Genomic DNA, 20,265 nt, shown 5'->3' on the forward strand with positions numbered 1-20,265 from the left:
CTACAAGCTATCTAAGGATGGTACTATAGAACGCCACCTCAAGGTAGGCCTAGTGGCGCCATCTCTTGGTCAGGCCGGAAACTTATCAATCCACCCTCATATCATTGGAATCGGAAAAATTCGTGGATGCTGATAATGCTATTTTCAAATCGCTAATTGAAAAATTAAAAGTTTTAAAATTTCCTTACTTTGACATTCCTGTGGAAAAAAGACCCTTGCTGGAGTAAGCTCACTCACACTAAGGTACATGAACAGACCGAAAAGTAGTAGAAAAAATTAAGTCGGGTGGAGCCTGACCATACCTGAAAACTAAGCAAAAAGTTTTCCGACCACTGTCCTAAGGGGACGCAGCATCGTGGGCCTGGAGCAACTTCGAATCCAGTGAGGGGTAGTGTCGCTGTACACTGGAAGGGGAAGTGTACGCAAGTAACTGTGGAGGAAATGACGACTGCCCGGACACAACACTCCTGTTTGTTTAGTCAGCGACGTGAGGGTAAGTCTAGTGGAGAGGCTTAGTGGAGCAGGTAGGTGGCAATGAAATGAATACTGCCCCATTTAATTACCTTCATTATTCAAACGGGGACAGTGGTCCCTTAACAGTTATAAATTTTCTATCCATTATTATGCTTAATCGGTGGAAAAACCGCGTGTCATAATATAATCGTTATTTACGGCCTTCTTTAAATAAAAGTATCCAGTAGACATCTGCATATATCTTATATCACAAAATATCTACTTCTGAAGATTATAATTTTGTTTAAGTTAGGTTTTGGGGAATTTTTCATCTGATCACAAAATTAAATTTTCGTTCAAGTAGGGTATTAGGGAATTTTTAATTTCTCCAGAAAATGCTCATGTTTCACAATAGAAACATTGAATAGGTCTTAAGAATTTGAAAGTTCATATCTAGGGCGAGATAGTCATAAATTCTTGAAACAAATTTTTTTGTAAAGAAGTTGTATGTAGAGGTGGTGCAGGCCTCATGGAATTTGACACGTATTTCCAATAACTAAAAAAGCGTTTATTTAAATCATTTTAGTCGGATTCGTAAAATTTGGGAAATTCTCTGTAATGTTCATTATTTTTTCGATAATAAAATTTGAAGATAAGTTAAACATTTGGGAAGAAACAGCACCCATCTAGCACTTATCTGCAATGGGCACAAAAAGTTTTCTTATCTTTTTATTTGCTTATCTGCAAATAATAACGATTCCATTGATATACTATTTTACTTACAATTTTGAAAATCAAATAATAAATTTTCAAGTTTATATGAAATTTACTTACTATCGGCGAGAAAATGATAGGCATCTGCCTGTGAAGCTTAAAAAATCACCAAAAAAAGGTGGCACAATAGAAAAATAGTCACATGAAAGCTGAAAGTGTTCTACGTAAATGAGGTTGAAGATTTCAATGTAAAAAAAATGTGTGCATTGCAGACTAATATTTAAAAAAATAGTATTTTCGGATACATTTAAGAACAGTCAAGTTTTCGAGCATTATTTTTTAAACAAGGGACGATGGAAAAAGTTTGAAAAAATTCATGAAAATGGAGAAAACTGTTGTAACTAATCGCAGTTGAGAAATTTAAATAATAATAGAAATTCTTGCTTAGAAGTACAAAAACGTATAACTATATTATCTTCAGTTCTAATAAAGATATTAAAGCGATTAAAGCCGCAAGCTGCAACTGATAGGCTCTGTAATTATTTTCAAACACCTGGAAGTGTGTAAAAAAATTTTTTTTGTGAAAATCGTGATATTTTTAGACATTTTTGTTCTTGTTGAAAAACAAGTGTCAGAAAGCAGGGGGCCTTTTTACTGCCGACAGCTGGTACCTTTCTCCGACCAGTGGTTCTGAAACCTTGGGTTCAAAAGAGCCTGCCCGTTACTGTTTGCAGTTTGAATGACTTTAATATGTTTATTGAAATTGAAGATAATGTAGTTGTACGTTTTTGTACTTTTAAGCAAAAATTTCTATTATTCCTCAAATTCCTCAACTGCAACTAGTTCAAAACAGTTTTCTTCATATTCATGAATTTTTTTAAATTTTCCCCATTTCCCCTTGTATAAGAAATAATGCTCTAAACTTGACTCTTCTTAAATGTACCCAAAAATCCTTTACATTTTTTGTTTTACTGCGCTAGGATTGTTTTTGGCTGAGTGGTAGAGCATTAGAGGAAAATGCTTATCGTTTTCTCGCCAATAGTAACTTCAGAAATTCCGGATTCCAAAAATTTACTGTATTTATCAAAATAGCGCATTTCTAAAAATTATCCTTAAATAATTTTTCACTCTCAGTCTAGGAGTATAAGAGTGTCATTCCTAATTTCATTTGAAAGCTCATTGACAAACATCGTACATTCTTTTTACTGCTTTAACAATTTATCTATGACAGTTTATTAAAAAATAGTGTTTCATCACGAAAAAGCCGATTTTTAAGGATTGTCATGGTTTACATCTCGAGAGTGTCTCTATGAACTTCAGAAAACGGCTGGATTTTTGACCAAGCAAGATTTTCAGTCGATAAAGAAAATAATCTCAGCAAAAATGTTACATTGAAACATCTATTTAAAAATTTAAAAACTTCCAAAATTATGTAATGTTAAGTAATTTAAAGCTGGCAAGATTAATTTATACATAAAAATTTGTTTAAAATAATATTTAAAATTTGTCCAGGAATCTAATGCCAATTATTGAGTCATTATCTTCAAATTAGAATATTTACAACATTTATTTGAAAATGTGGCAAAATGACAAAATTGCTTGCAAAATCATCCAGATTCTATTTCCACAAATTTGGTAAATGTTTTAATTTCTAAACAGAAAATCATTGTTAGTTTTTATGGTAATTAAAAAGAACATTTTTCTTCCACGCCTTTCAAAATGCTTAAAAAGTTTTTAGAGTTTTGTTACGAAAGCTTTTCAAGATTTGAATAATTTTGGTATATTTTCATAACTCCTGAGTATATCTTATATTTACTCGATTTTTGTTCAAATTGAGAATTGAGTAAACATTTTTTCAGTTTTTTATGAAAATTAGGTTTTGCTTTTCTGGTTGAGAATTATTTTTTTAACATAAAATAGAACTATAGCATGATTCGTTGAAAATTTATTTCTGCAGTTGACAATTACTGATTTTTAAATATCAAAATAAACGTATTCATCTTGTAAAAAATAAATCTTTTTGGTAGACGATTAATATTTTCGAGTAAACATTCAACTGTTTGGTCGTATCATTTTTCTATAGTATATGTATTTTTAAATATGTAAAATAAATAAATATACATTCTGTATGCCCTGTATTGTACGATATATTAATTAAACTTTTTTTCAAACCTGGAGATATTGCCGAGAAGAATCTAGAACTTTCTTCACTTTTTCTTTAGGGCTTTTGTTTTTTTTTATAGTGAAGGATAAATAATCAAATCCATATGCGTCATGGGATATCGTAAAGCTGTGTGCGTATAGGGGGCAATACAATGTTTAAACTAACTTTTTTGCATTGTTTAAAATTTTTTTTCATAATGAAGGATATATGTTAATAAATAACGTAATTGATTAAAAAATGACTTTTTGAAAAAAGTGAAAAAGACACCTAGAGATATGGCTCAGACGATGCCGGTGGTCTTTTTGGTTTTTGGCTACATCTATTATTTCATTTTTTATTCAAGGTCAAATTTTCAAATCCATATGCATAGCTAACTTCGGAGTCGTGTTTTTCGTCGGTTCGGCGTCATGTTTCCATTCAAATTTCCTAAACTGTTAAGTTGTGATTACTAGATCACATCATTCCTATATATAATTTAATAAAATAAATAATAAATTATATAAATAATTGTTTAATAGACTGATCAAATTAAATATGATATAGATCATACTTTGATTCATTTTAATAAAGTACCTTTTGTAAAAGATACGTTATTTAGTAAATCCTAGTTAAAATACATATATTAATACGTATAGTTAAGATTGGAGTCGAAATAATATGCGTCGTGCAATGTTAAATATTCGAGGCTCTTGGAGATGCTCGTATTAGCAAAATACGTTGAGCCTGCGAGCCTTCTAGGATTCTGTATCAGAACCCTGCCACCAATATCACGCAAGCGCAGTAGCGCTGTATTGCCGCTGACAGTTCGCGATCGCGAGTTCGCGCTATTCTCGAGTGCAACCATGAGTACGGCACTCAGGCATATTTTTTGAGAACTTATAGAGGAATGCGGGAAGGGGCGGTAAGTTTTGTCAAATCAGCAAATCTTGTAATGGTGTGTAATGGGATGAAAAGTTGTACGAAAGTAAAAGTATCAATACGTTAACCGAAAATAATTTTATAATATAAGTTGGGAATAGAAGAAGGATTTTCGTAAAAAAGATTTTAAAATTTTGAATGCTAAAATTATGAACTATTTCAAATTTTACTTATTGAGAATCATTTAAGTATGGTTAGATTGCAGAATAAGGGCGTCACTCCTATTTTTGAGAATTTAAAATAAATAAGAAGAAACATTGTTAATGATAAAAAATAACAAACAGAATAATAATAATTTTTTAAAATAATAATAAAAAGAAGTGACGATTCTATCCTGCAATTGAACCTTTATTCTTAACAATGTTGACAAGCTGCATGTTAATGTGTATAACATTTCTTTACCAGTTCACAATTAACTTTTTAATTAATAAAATAATTTTAAAATACACTTAGGGTTATGAAACTTTTCGTAGCAGAGTCGGTAGGTTCATCAATTTCATTCAAATTTTAGTCAAGAGGAGATCCATGAGGAAGCACTTATACGATTCTGAGTTACTCGCACAATTTACATTGAGTGCCGTACCCATGAGTGCACCTCTAAGTACCTGTAAGCATCCGCTTTCCTGAAAAATTTCGTTTTTGTTTGGTAATGAATTATGTATACTGCAAGCCTTCAAGTGTTTTTACTTTCAGATTTTTACTAAATCAGAATAGGGGTCATTCACAAAATACGTGATATGCTTAGGAGGGGGGGGGGGGGGGGGGGGGGGGGGGGGGTTGCCTGGAAAGTTCACTTAAAATTTAATTACTTTTTTTCTTATAATGCAAATCAAATTAATATTTTAATAAAAGATTTAACCATTAAATTTAAATAAATTAAATTTAAGTAGTTTGATTGAAAATTTCTAAATCCACCTATTCATATAAAATGTATGAAATGAAAAAATAGAAAAAAATATATTCCTTTTTTAGCCCTGGCTTTTCAGCAGAGCGTGCGGAGGCTTAGGTTGTTTATGCAGGATTCAAAACTCCCAGCGGATACGATTTTTCATAGCGTTTACGCGTGCGATTAGGTTTGTAAGTGACCGTAAGTACAATTTCATAATTTCAAAAATAAATAAAGTGCAATTAATATAAATAAAACTTTTTTTGTGTGCAAATTTATCATTGTATCCAATCATCTGTTTCGAGCCTGCCTCACATTTTTAAGCATATATAAGAATGTCTGTTTATTTTTATTACTTTCCTTATAACCTGATCTTCCATTGATAACTGACCAACCTTTCATTGCTCTAATCTACTATCTTCGAGCATAAGCGCGTTCGAATAAAGCCTATTATATCAATCAACCTTTCATTGTTATATACTCTACCTCCTACTCCACACGCGTTTTTCCACTCAGTCCCTAACGGTCGAATCTTTTGCTACTCTAGACACAAGTTTTTAGTCTGAACCATTTAACTGCCATTCCTAATATTTTTATATTAATCTTTGTTAGATGGCTCAACGTGAAAATAAATTCCTTTGCTTCTTCTTAGACTGAGTCACCTATTTCTAATAATGATGCCCAAGTTTTAAAACTAGATGTCTCTCCATGTAGGCGAAATGTTAGCTTTCGCAGGACACTTCTTACTCGTAAATAAAATAACACCAGAGATTACTCTTAGAAAATAGCGTTCACAATTTAATAATAAAATTATTTGAGCGTGATCAATGGTAAATTAACAGTTAGACGAGGCTATTTCAGATAAAAACAAATATTGAGGTGGGGATGGGGTGTCTACAGCTATTTAGAAGACTCGGTAGCCCATGGTCACAAGTTCTTTCATATTTGTATATGGTCTTTTGCCGATAACTCTTGTTTACAGGATACATTCGGAAAATATCCATGTCATAATAATATATTATAGGCTTCAAATATTCAATATCATTGACATTGGTAAATAATTAATATTATAAATAATTAATAATTATGTAAAAATAACGTTTATAGACCGAGACAGATGAATTAAAAGCTGTACGTTCTAAATTACTTGTATCTACTCAAAAATATGAACATTACAAAAATATACATAGGTAGTAGTAGTATACATAAGTAAAGTTAATGTTTAGTTGTAAAATCCGCCTTTTAATGAGCAACTTTTGCTATTAAATTCTGGGTTCTGAATTAATCTCTTTCGGTTCAAAATTCAACTATTTCCTTAAACATTCTTTTATTTGGAAAAAAATTTCCGTGTTTTGACCTAAAAATTTCTCTTTGCATTTGAATTTTTCCTATTAAATTCTAGGTTCAGAATTATTTTGTTTTGGTTAAAAATTCAATCATTTTGTTGAATATTTTTCTATTTGGACAGAATGTTCCATCTTTTTATTTTAAATTTTTTATTTTTTTATTTGTATTTGCATTAATTTCAAAAAAAAAGGAAAAAATTTTAATTTGAAAACTTCCTCTCTAAATAGCAGAATGTTAAACAAAATAGTTCAATTTTTAACCACAAGATCTGGAAAAATTCCTATTTCTATTCAAACACTAGAATACTTCTTGGTGTCTAAATGGGAATGAAGTTGGGCATCCAGAAAAAAATAATTATTTTGATTTTATACTTGACGTATTTGGAAATGTAGTTTCATAAAATGGATGCATCAATACAGATGATGATGATGTAAGTCAATTGAAAAATACGTTATCTGGTTTGCAAAATCTGGTTGAAGATGAATGAACTGGTTTGAAAAATATAAAGTAGCGTAAGTTCTCCGAGGACACATCAAGTGCAAATACTTTAACAATGCTTCTTTTTTAGAAACCCTCAATGAGGAAAATTTAACAACAATTTTTTTAACACTATTCTGCGAAAGAAAAAAAATCTTGCAATAATTCTATTAACAGAAATAACTAATACTAAGGAACGACTTAAATCGCAATTTTCTGAATCATTTAGAACATTTTTGTTTTGGCTTAAAGAAGAATTGGATGAGCAATCTGTGAATAGGGGTAAGTCAAATCAAAAATTAACATCAGTACCGACCAGACAGAAATATCAAAATATAAAACTAGAAGAGATATTGCTATTAAATGAGAAGATACTAAATTTAAGCTGCAAGAAGGTGTAAGAAGAAAGAAAATGAAAGTAGATAATCAAAACTTAAAAAAACTAGGAAAGGAACGGAATGAAATAAAAAAGGGTATTAAAAAGCAAGAAAAGAAGAACTAAAATTACAAAACGAGGCAGAATAATATGAAAGACAAGAGAAAAAAGTGTCCTTCCGCGCGGACACGTTCTCATCGCGTGATGCGCAAGGCTCGCGACTTGGAGCGCCCCTTGAGCATGCGTCTGTAGGATTTTGCGCTTCGCTTTCTAATCATACAACATTATAATGTATTTACCACCTACGCGCTCGGCCTTTTTACTTGCCCCAAATTTGTGCATAGACCTTTTAAAATCAAAGCTCTAACCATCGAAAATTGTGATTTAATAATCGTGAATTCTCTTTTGTTAAAGCCCCTTTATTACTATACATATTATTGTTCTCTAAAGGTTTGAGAAATTAAAGAGGAGGCAATAAAGTGCATGCCTCTGCTTTGTTCCAGTGGAAATTAAAAACAAAAATTTGAAGAAAATAAAATCGGAAGCTATATTGGTAATTTTCTTTCTCAACTTACGTCCAAAAGGAATTAGATGTGTTGAAATTTAGATCGCTAAATGGAAGGCACGACGAAAGGTGTCCCTAGTCCTAAATAATTAGAATTGTGAGAAGTATTTTTTTTTATTACTGATTTGGATAAATACCGACCGTGCTGCAAAACAAGACAAACCATTTTCAATTTTGCCAATGGGCTAGTTATGAAGTTCATATTTATCAAAGTGGGACAAAGCAACAAAAATTGGTCACGAAAATTAAACCTGCGCACCTGCGCACGACAATTTAAGATCTTCATGTAATGTGCATACCACTTACGGTAACGTTTCTATTGCCAAGTGGGGAAACGGAGTTAGGTCTCCTTATTATTCCTTCGTGACTTCCATCATGCAGCGTCGGTTTAGTGGTAAAGAGCCTGGAATTTTCTGCCGTGAAACCTAAATGCGTCGGTTGATATTTCTTATTTTCATAAATAAACCTTTTTCTTTCCTTAACTCTGTGCCTTGCCAAAAACGGTGCTTTAATATTTATTATAATTTTGACAAAATATTTTCCAGCATTATTTAAACTTTTATTTTGAAATATGGTTAAAAAATAGTGATCTCAGGATTGACTTGATCAGCTGGTCCACTCGTTATATGGCATCAAGGGTTCGGTTAAATTTGACTTTGAATTTTTGTTTTGATAGATACGGCACTGACTCGACATATACTTTTTATAAAGTATTTCAGAATGGAAAAAAACCCTGTTGAATATCCGAGTTTTTGCGAGGTCCTCGGAACGATAAAATAAAAATCGATAAAATGAAATTATAGAAGAAATATTGATCCCCATCATGATTTCTAAGGGCCACGACTTGATGATGGTGACCCTCTATTTTGCGAAATACGTTGCAAAATAAAGAAAAAGAGGGAATAAACTGACATGTCCTGTGTATTTTTTAACTGTAGTTGTATTCAGCCACAAGCCTCTTATGCGATATTAAATTTTGGATGAGACTATCATTAATCGATAGTACGTCAAAAATAGTGAGAAAACTGGCCCACATTTTCGATCCCTTGTAAGAGCTATGAGCGTTTGTTAATTACGTTAGTGAGCGCACGTGTACTTCCATCACAAAGGAATAATAAGGAGACCCAACTGCCAGTGGGAAGCCATTTGAAACTGGCAATAGAAACATTACCGTAAGTGGTATGCATAATACAGAATGATCTTAAATTTTCGTGCGCAGGTGCGCAGATGTCCTCCTACTGTAGATGGAAAAGTGTGCGAGTGAGAATGTTTGTCAAATTGACGTAAGTTAGAGGTTGTGTTCTTTTGTTGATCAGCATGTTCTCAAGGGTATGAGAAGCTCTGAGAAATTCTCCGTAGGCACTCAGGTAGATTTATTTAAAGGTCCAGGTAGCTTGTTTAAATTTTTTTAAAGGCCTAAAAATGTCTTTTCCGAAATAAAAATAATAATACGATCATAAATAACAAAAAGTGAGGCTGAAATTGAAATAAGAATTCGATCATAAGTAACAAGCAGAGAGGCTATATCAATAGAGTACTTTGTTAAGCTTTCGGATTAAAATTTAGAAATAGATTTTTTTTTAATTTCATAGTTAACAGTGAGGGCTTTAAAAAAGCGAAGTGTATTTGCCTTCTTCGGCGTGTAACTTGCACCACAACCGCGCACTTGACACCTCATGGCTTAGAACAAAAAATTCTTGCCATCTGCATCAAAACAAACGAACAGAACCTCTCTAACTTACGTCAATTTGACAAACTTTCTCACTTGCACACTTTTCCATGTATAGGAAGAGGACAACTGCGCACCTGCGCACGACAATTTAAGATCTTCCTGTAATGTGCATACCACTTACGGTAATGTTTCTATTGCTAAGTGGGGAAACGGAGTTAGGTCTCCTTATTATTCCTTCGTGACTTCCATCATGCATCGTCAGTTTAGTGGTGAAGAGCCTGGTTGGCGACTACACTGCCGTAGGTTCAAATCTTTTTTCGTGTTGTCAAAAGTCAAATAATAATTTTTAATGCTTCCCCGGCGATTACGTTTTTTTTTCTCAATCTTCCCGGGAAATAAATATCATGCAGAGACTTTTCGAATCATTTATTTGTGTAATCGTAATTTATGGCTCTTTATATATTTGCATGTGATAATCGTCATAGATTATCACGTAGCTAGGTGATGCACTGTTCATTGGAGCTACGGAAGAAGTGAGAATCAGCCAAAGATTAGGCAGTTTTCGATTGGGAAATAAAAAAAAAGAATGTGAGAATAATTTCCGACAGAATATTGAAATACTTTTTGCAGATAACATCTGCAAACGCACACATTTGATAGATGAACTCCAAGCTTATAAAGTGGCCAAACAATTATTCCGGATATTACGGAATTTTCCACATTAATAATTATTCGAAAATTGCAAATCTACTGAATATTTACTTTTCTTTATTAATTAAAAATTTATCAAGTTACCGAGGAATAAATTAAAAAATTATTATATTTCTAATTCTCAAAACTTTGAAAGTAGGCCCTCTGCAAATTTATTTATAAGTCAGAAGTTTATCAAGTCGTCCGACTATAAATTTTGATTACAGACCTCCTAATTTCGAAATTTTAATACTTTTGAAATTTATTGATGGGTAACTTGATCAATTTTTCAATTTATAATCTAATTATAATTTCAATCTGGGTAAATTAAAAAATTTACATACAATATAAATTGGTTTATCTATAAAATTTGTGTATGATATTTATTTATGATATTTATTTCCCAGTAATATTTAAAAGAATTTAATCGCCGGGGGAACATTTAAATTTATTATTTTACATATTTTTAGCACGAAAAAAAATTGACCATGAGATTTGAACTCACGGCAGCGTGCTCGCCAGCCAGGCTCTTTACCACTGAACCGGCGGTGCTTGATGAAATTACACGCGCGCGGACTGGTAGACGTTCGGCAACGGTCGAATCTTAGTCTTGACCCGCGGTCGATAAGGAAGAGCGTTCCGATACCGTACGTGCGCCAAGGTGACAGCTAGCCTGGTGGCTATTCACAGCTAGAGGTACAACACACGCACGCAGGACATGTCAGTTTATTAAATTTTTTGCTCCATGTCACGACGTATTTCACCAAATTTAGGGCCACTCTCATCAAGTCATGGCCCTTCGAAAACATAATGCAGGTCGAGAATTCTTCTATGATCTCAGAATTGTGAGTAAAAAAATTAATTTGCGAACGATTCTCATAGTTCATCTGCTGTCGTCTGCTACCCTCTGATTTCTTTCTTTCCGAAAATTAATATTTGTCTTAAAAATAATGATTTCCTTAACAAAAGGTTTGATTTTTTAACATTTTATTAATTCGAGGATCTTGCAAAACCCCAGATATTCGACAAGTTTTCTTTCTTCCGTTCTTAAATCCTTCAGAAAAAATATACATTGACTCAGTGCTGTACATATACAAAAAAAATCAAAGTCGGATGTAACATACGCTCTTAAAGAAAATTTGCAGATATATTTTAGGCGAAAAAATTGGTTACTTAATATTTTATTGTAGCTCGTGTAGTTATTCAAAAAAGACATTTTATTTTAATTCAATTTTATACGATTAAATTAAAAACTGCACGTCCTAAATCATAATAATTTGTAAAAACTTCTATCTTTTTTGGTGAAAAATTGTTGTCTTAGTTTTTATTCGTATATTGTATCTTTTTATCTTACATTTAAGAGAAGAAAGTGAAAGCTGCTCGAAATATTTGAAGGGGTTCATGACATCACGTTTGTTTCTGCTCTTAAATGAAAAGGTCTATCGGGTGAATACCTGAACAAGTAAGGGTGATATTTTTTTAGAACATTTTGCCGCAGTATTTTCTTGTTCAGTTTTGTACGAGGAATGTATATACATTTCAATATGTATTAAAGTAATATGTTTTATTTTACCTTGAAGGTCACTAGAAGGTACTTAAAAATTAAACAAGGTCGGAACACGTTTCAGAGCAGCAGGTTTTTAAAAAAAATCATATAAATGGAAGTTATTCTCTTGTAACACGGCGCATTCAATCTTGACCTTCAATTTTACCTTGACGGTGACTTCAAGGTTATTCAAAGGTCAAAATTTTTTATTTGATATGGAAACATCCCGTTTTGACATTGGAAGTTGATAAAGCGATCAATTTTACGTTGAAATATGTATTAAGCTCATGGTTTAAATTTGACCTTGAAGTTCATTCTAAGGTTATTAAAACTTAAAGAAGGTAAGAACACCACTGAGATCAGCAGCTTTTCAAAAAATTTCATATCAATGGAAGTTATTTGTTTCAGCAAGGTATATTCAAACGTGACCTTTAATTAGATCTTGACGAAGAACTTGAAGGTAATTTCAGGGTTCAAACCTAATCCTACTTTATGTTTTTCGCAAAATTCTTGAACATGTGTTAAAGCACAGTGCACCTTAGCCGTAAACGAAATATCGATGTCCAAATGCCTGCATTTGAAATCATCAATGTACTTTTCAAATTCAGGATGTTAAGGATTACTAAAACATGCATTGACGACTTTTTTAAGGTCACGAAAAGCTTGCGCAAATTTCAAACATCCGATGGGAAAACATTTCGCAATTGATATAATTTATCTAATAATTTTACACAATCATTTTAATTAAAACTCTCTTCTCCCCCGGAAATAACTTGACGTTCAACATAACAGGTCTTCGCTCAAGCTACAGCTGTTTCTTTGAAATTCTTAGCCATATGAGTAACTATACTATACACTATTCCCAAAAAAATTACAGTTATGGTGGTGGTAGCATATTCAGAATAATTTTGTTTTCATCAGCAATAAGTAGTGGTGGTGAAATGCAGCACATATAATCTTTGGCTAATTCTTTTTTTCCTCCAGCACTAGGCCATTCTGAATAATTCTCTTTAATGTTTTTAATTAATCGCGGACTAGAAGATTCACAAAGATTTCTTTGGGAAATATTACACCAAGTACACGGGTAACAGCTACTAGAGGGCATGATACCAGATATAATATTACATAATTTTATATCAGCCATCGTCGTTCCATTCGTGTCATCAATTCGTACCTCATGCTATAATAACTTAACATTATGGTAATTTTCTTGGATATCTGGAGCTAAACAAAGTATGATTATTTTTTTCACTCTAGAATCTTTGAAAATCTTAGAAGCAACTCCATTGTTGTGCTTTTGTCGTTTTCTGGGGTTTAAATGAGATTCATCTTCAGTATTAGATTCTAATTCATCTTCAGTAGATTGAATTGACATACAAATTTCCAAAGATCCTCCTCGACCGTCGATACAAAATTTTAAACGAGAATTCCAATCGTGTAGCTTTCTCAACATACTTCTGTCTCCTGCATTAATTAGCAAACCGTGATTTTGTCGTGAAACCTAAGGACTAAGTCTAGGACCCTTCGGAAACATTTACTGTACCTTAACCTCGAACAGACCCGCAGTGGGTTCTCTGATATCTTTGGGGTTTTCCTCAAACTGACCAATCAATGTCAACGAACCTCAAAATTTCCAACCACCTCAGGTTTAGCAAAATTATCGACACGCCCTTTGTTCACCCACGACTGGGCCTCATTACGGCTTTTCCAGTCAGATTTCTCTAAGCTTCCAAACGAACAGCTTTGAGTTTCCGTGAGCGCGGTCTTTACACGTAAAGTTTCTTATCTATCACATGTTTTTATTGCAAGTTTAATAAATGATTTATTAACCAGTGTGTATTTCAAACCAGTGGTCAGCATTGTATTTCATTTTTTTCACCTACAAATAAGTGAATTTCATTGAAAAGATTTTGCTTTAAATAAGGTTCAATTATTTTTCTCTTCTTTGTTGTAACACGAATCATTGATGCGATTCCAATCGAAACATTTTGTGAAAGGCTAAACCTTGATTGTATTTTTTCCAGTCACTTCATCTTATTACTACATTTTCTTTTCATTTTTTGTTATTAACATCAATCTTTAATGGTTTACATAGGAGTCTTTTTTAATGTCGACGAAATAATCTGATTTTTAGCTTTGAAAGGAGATTGTGAAAGCAATACTTCAACATTTTTAACACGTGTTGACATATTGAATTTATGTGACTGACCTTTAACTACTATGGATAGGAAATTTTCACATCGTTGACGAACTGTACTTTAAAAGTTATTTTCAGCAAGTTTACCTGTGTAAAATAAACTATGAAAACGATAACGTATGAAATATAGTATAGAAAATACGAATAATTACACAGGCCCACAAAAAAAATTGCCCGCACAATACAAGTGACTAGGCTACCTTTATAGATTTTGAGCCGCTGAATCTGAATCTGTACTCAGAATTTCTTCCACACGTCTCTGTTTTCCCCTGGACGAAGAAAATAGGGGAAAACCTAGTGATATTCTGGCAATTATTTTGATAATACCAGTACACAAAAGAATAAACTTACGGCTGTCATATTCTTGTGTGTTGCGAGTCGTAAAGACCAAATTCATACACAAAAATTGCCCAGTGTGATTTACGTTTCCCCTAGCTAGCGTAAATCTAGGGAAATTAAAGGTCTTGCTTATGGTATAATGGCAAAAAATAACGAAAATGTTATATTCTTTGCAGTTTTGCGCGCTCAATCTAAATTTGACCACCAACTTTTTCGCACTTGTACCATTATCTCCCTAGATGCAAAAAATGGGGAACATCCTATAGATTTTCTGGCCACACAAGCCGCTGAATTCCAATCTTTCTTCAGAATTTCTCCTACACGTCTTAGTTTTCTCCTAGATGCACAAGACAGGGGAAAGCCAAGGGATATTCAGGACGTTATTTTTATAATACAAGTATGCGCTAAAAGGGACAGACGAGTATTATATTCTTAAGTGTAGCGACTTGTAGAGACTTAATTTGTACACAGAAATTCTCTGATGTTCCTTCGGTTCCCCCTAGATGCATTAAATAGGAGGAAGCCTATTTTCTCTGCTACGTTTATAGTGACTACAAAATAAATAAAAATAGCCATAAAAAATTACGGATAAAGTTAAGGAACTTTATAAGACATGCTTTGGGATGAATACCACAAACCAAGAAAGAAAATGAGTGCCTATTATATTATGCAGTGATTGTTATAGCAAAATGTTGCGCGTGGAAACAAATAAATCGAACAATAAGTAGATGTTTACGTCTACACAATGGAATGAGCTGCAAAATAAAATAGATTGTTACTTTTGCATGACTAACGTGGCTGGATTCAATGCTGAAAATATCTAAAAAATTTCCTATGCTAATATTTCCAATGTTAAAAGACTAGTAACTACAACTCAACATACAGGTGGAATGGAATGAAACTCTAAAATGAGTTCTAGCCAAGTCATGCCTTCCTTAACAGATAAATAAATTGATGACGAAATCGAAGATCAGCTGTAAACAAATGCATCAGACGCTAGTGAGAGTGAAATGAGCGAAAGCGAGTATGACGACAATGACGATATTTATATTTTCTCAGGTCAAAAGCATACTAGCCCTAATCTATGGACACAGTAGAAATTTTATGACATTGTTAGGAATTTAGGATTATCTAAAGATGCCCAGATTTTCCCCTATTTATTGCATTTAGGGACAACATTGAACGAGATGAAAAATTTGGTGTTTAAATTCGGATTTCGCACTCAAAACTACAAAACATATGGCTTTTTGTTATTTTTTCCGTATAAATCTATATAATATGAGAAAGACCTTCAATTTCCCTAGAATTACCCAAATTAGCGGAAACAGAAGGAACACTAGAGAATTTGTGTGTACGAATTAAGTCTCTACAAATCGCTATACTTAATAATATAATAACCATGTGCTTATTTTCCGTATACTGGTATTATAAAAATAAAAATAAAAATATTAAAAAAATATAAATCGTGCATCTAGGGGAAAGCTGAGACATGTAGGAGAAATTCAGAGGACGGATTGCGATTCAGCGACTCAACATCTATAAGGGTAGCCTATTACCTTGTCTCGTGCAGACAACTTTTCTTTGTGGGCCTGTGTGAACAGAAAATGCCTAGTATTTTCCCCACTTTTTGCATCTAGGGAGATAATGGTACAAGCGCGAAAACTTTGGAGGTCAAATTTAGATTGAGCACGCAAAAATTCAAAGAATATAAAATTTCTGTTATTTATTGCCATTATAACATGAGCAAGACCTTCAATTTTTCTAGATTTAACCTAGTTAGGGGAAACTGAAAGCATCCCTACTTTTTCCCCTATTTTCTGCATCTAGGAGGAAACTGAGAAGTATGGGAGGAATTCTGAGGCCAAATTTGGATTCAGCGGCTCAAAATCTATGAAGATAGTCTACTCACTTGTATCGCACAGAAAACTTTTTTGTGTGGGCACGTGTTATTATTCGAAAAATTATTTTCATATTGACCTTTCAAATGATTTTTCATTATTTTAGGTACAATGCCATTCTAAGATTATTCATTTTTAGTGAAATTATCCTGGGTTTTTTGAGCCAACTGGAATATTAAGCACTGATACAATCATTCTCTCACAGATCGAGTGTTAATACTGTTGCAATTGAAAGGTAATTTAGGCACTTCTAATAGTTTTTATTAATTTTTTTAATCAATATTGCTTATTTAAAAGACTTGCTGCAAAGTCCGTTTGGTAAGTTTTTGTTGTCAGCCTTATATTTAAAAACACTATTTGCTAAATACCCAATTTTAACATTTGGAGTAATGTCTATAATTTTAAAAGCACTTTTACAACCTTTTCTTTACAACAAAATAAACAGATTTTACTAAAATTTTCATCGTGAGTTGCCGGACGATCTTTCACGTTGGACATCGTGAAATGAATTAAAATTTTTTGGCAACATTGTCATTAGTCATCCGCTGTTAAGTAACATAACAATCTGTTGCTAACACAATCTACATGTACAAATTACTATAAAATTTATACAAAGGAGTACCAACTTTTTAACATTCGATTTGCTGTAGAACTTGAATTTGAGACTTGTTTTTTAACCTTGCCAAATAAAATCAGTTGGGGCCCATCATAAAGGACCTAAAAAGACGGCCCGATCGATTATTTTCATTTCCCTTGGGAATTACTCAGCGATCTCTACATTATTAAAATCAGCGCTAAAATCCCGTTTTGGAGCCCATTTTATTTGAAGTCATTTCAAGCACACCGTGATAGAGAATATCGAGTTAGCTCATTCCAAATCTGCTATCATATTTTGAAAATTAAAAATGGCAGATCCAATATGGCGGACAAAGCGTTGAAAACAAACAACATTTTTCTGAAATTTTTTATGCAGAGTCTTTTGAGCTCGCTGATTACAAAAGTTGCAAGAGAAAGAATAATCTACATATAATTATGTATTAATTACGTCTCCATATAATTGTTATTTCCATAGAGATTAATATTAGAATGTTATTAAAATTCCTTTATTACAAATTTTACTTATAGTTTACTTTTGTTAACAATAGTTAAGTGTAATAATCTTTCAGTTGTTGTCATACCATTTTATAAATGTTATCATTTTACAGTTTCTCAAATATTATAAAAATTATGAAAACTAAATAAATTTAATAACCAATATTATTCTAATGTTATATTTTTCATTATCATTCTTATTATTATAAATATTTCAGTTTACAAAACGACTTTGAAGAAAGCAAGAAACTGCTTTATAAAAAAATGAAAGGAAATAAAAGTACAGAATTTGTCCACAGGAGAAATAGTAGGGGGAAATAGTATATGATGCAGGCGGAATATTAGAGGCTTTCAGATAATATTTTAGGAGACAATTCGGAGATGAAGCTATAGCAGACCACAACTGCGATGTTGAACAAGATGCGATAGAAAACTCAATTGAGAAAGGCTGTGTCACTGCGGTTAGAGACGTAATTAAGAACTTGAAAAACGGTAAGGCTGCCGGGGTAGACGGCATTAAGGCTGAAATGCTTAAACACGGTGGCGAGTACATACCACAGAGTCTATGCGAATTGATAAATTTATGTTTTGAGATTTGAGACGTCCCGGACGATTGGAAAAAAGCAATTATCGTACCAATATACAAAAGGAAAGGAGATAAAAGCGACTGCAATAATTACAGAGGGATTAGCTTATTAAGTACCGTAAGTAAAATATACTCAAAAATACTTATTCGCAGGGTATTTAAAATAACAGAAGCAAATATTTGGGAAGCCCAAAGTGGGTTCATGCCAGGAAGGCCATGTACGCATCAAATATTTAGCTTAGGGCAAATAACAGAAAAAAGTTTGAGAGTAGGAAAAAAGTTTTCTGTGCATTTGTTGACCTAGAAAAAGCTTTTGACAAGGTAGATAGAAGTAAACTTTGGGAAGTCCTAAAAGAGTGTGGAGTCAATGGATGGCCCCTATAAGCTATAAAAAAATATATATACGGGTAGCAAAGCGAGGGTAAGGGTGAATGGGAAATTGAGTGACTGTTTCGATATTATTCAAGGAGTTAGACAAGGACGCGTTATGTCTTAATGGTTATTTATATTATTTATGGACAAGTGTTTAAGAATGGCTCTTTTTATGAAAAGGGTGTGGATCTCGAAACAGTAAGGGTACGTGGGATAGCGTTCGCAGATGATAAGGTTGTTATGGCAGAGTCAATCGAAGACTTACAAAGAATATTGAATAAACTACTCGTATATGCAAGCATGAAGAGCATGGGCCTCAAAATTAACGCAAATAAAACAAAAACTATGGTGTTCGAAGGAAAGATTGAGAAAACACTATGCAATATTTTATTAAATGATAAAAGAATTGAGCAACTTGATAAGTTCGTATACCTTGGTACCTTATTTACTAGGGACGGGAAGATAGATAAGCAATTCGATAGACGCATAAACGAAGGTGAGAAGGTTATTGGTAGAGTAGGTCCCCTTATCAGAAGTAAAAATATGTCAAATAAAGCTAAAATAGCAATATACAATTCTATATTTGTACCAACTGTACTATACGGGGGTGAAGTTCCGAATAGCGTAACCGATGATTTCGTTCATACTACATATATTTATGTATTTTGACGCGCTGATTACGAAAATGATAGTGAAAATTTGCGACTAGTCGATTTTCATGGCGAAACCATGAAAAACCATAAAAATCATGGTTTTTTACGGTTATCTCAGCTAATATGCAAAATAAAAGAAAATTTCTGAAAGAAAAGTTATAGAACTCATCGAAATACAGATTTTTTGTCTAAAATTTTTTTCTGTGAGTGATACTTTTCGACAAAATGAACGATATAAGGATTAAAATCGTATCTCTATTGGTTTCTGTTTGGTACCTACTTACGCTCTTCACCACGGGAAGGTTGGAGAATTTTGCAGAGTTTTTTTTTCTATTTTTCATGTGTGGACTCCCTTTCGTAATAGGAATTGTCGCATCCACCGCCAAGTTGACTTAATATTTTGAGTATGCGCTCCGGTGTTGGGGTCTACAAAATTCTCGGAATGATTAACTGTATTGTAGAAGAATCCATGTTGTTCTAAATTAATATATCCCTTCCAACAATCGGTGTGAATTTCTGTCCCTTCCGCAACATGCTTTTTAATTATTATTATTATTACACCATTAAGCCATTTCCCTTTCGGGGTAGGCGTGACTCTCACGGCAGGGGAAAGGAGTAGTGTGTGGATGGGATAGAAATTTTTCAGATTGATCCAGAATTTTCGTGCTATTTAAGTAAATAACACGTTCGTTCCGCAACACTGCTCCGACCCAGGTTGCTGATCAATCTCTCTAGCAATCACCCCAAGCGAAAAACCTCACGAAGCCGTTATGTAAGGTTCCCCACTTGGGTCCATTAATAGCCAAGGTCTTTGTTTCAGGCGTCGTTCACTCTACTGACACTCTTTTTATTAACTATTTTCCGCCATACTTTCCTGTCCTGGCATACTTAGCCTCTAGCTTCTTTTATGTCCATGCATTTTTTCATGCAGGCTCTCGTGTTCCTGTGACTTCTTATGTCTCTTCTAAGTAGGGTCTCATTCACACATTCCAACCATTCTTTCCGCGGTCTACCTCTGGGCCTGTTGCCATTTACTTTACCTTGATACACTTGTTTCGTTAGTCGTTCATTTGGCATTCTCTCAACATGTCCGAACCATCTTAACCGATTTTTTTCCCATGTGTCTACTAGCGTCTCTTCTGCACGACATTCTTTTAGAATTATCTCGTTACTTACTTTGTCCATTAGGGATTTCCCGCTTATTATGCACATGAATCGCATGTCAATTGCGTTAATTTTACTCTTATCTTTTTCTTGATAAGTCCATGTCTCGCTACCGTATAGTGCAGTCGGTACAAATATAGAATTATGTATTGCCAT

At 33.2% G+C, this 20,265-nt stretch overlaps 1 protein-coding gene across 5 annotated transcripts in view; it reads right to left on the reverse strand.

Annotated features, from left to right (window-relative positions):
- The window catches only part of LOC117170306 (carbonic anhydrase-related protein 10), a 395,033-nt gene that overhangs the window by 336,386 nt on the left and 38,382 nt on the right, over positions 1-20,265 (reverse strand). The gene's annotated exons all lie outside the window — the stretch shown is intronic.

The sequence above is a fragment of the Belonocnema kinseyi genome, chromosome 3, assembly GCF_010883055.1.
Source record: "Belonocnema kinseyi isolate 2016_QV_RU_SX_M_011 chromosome 3, B_treatae_v1, whole genome shotgun sequence".
NCBI lineage: Eukaryota > Metazoa > Arthropoda > Insecta > Hymenoptera > Cynipidae > Belonocnema > Belonocnema kinseyi.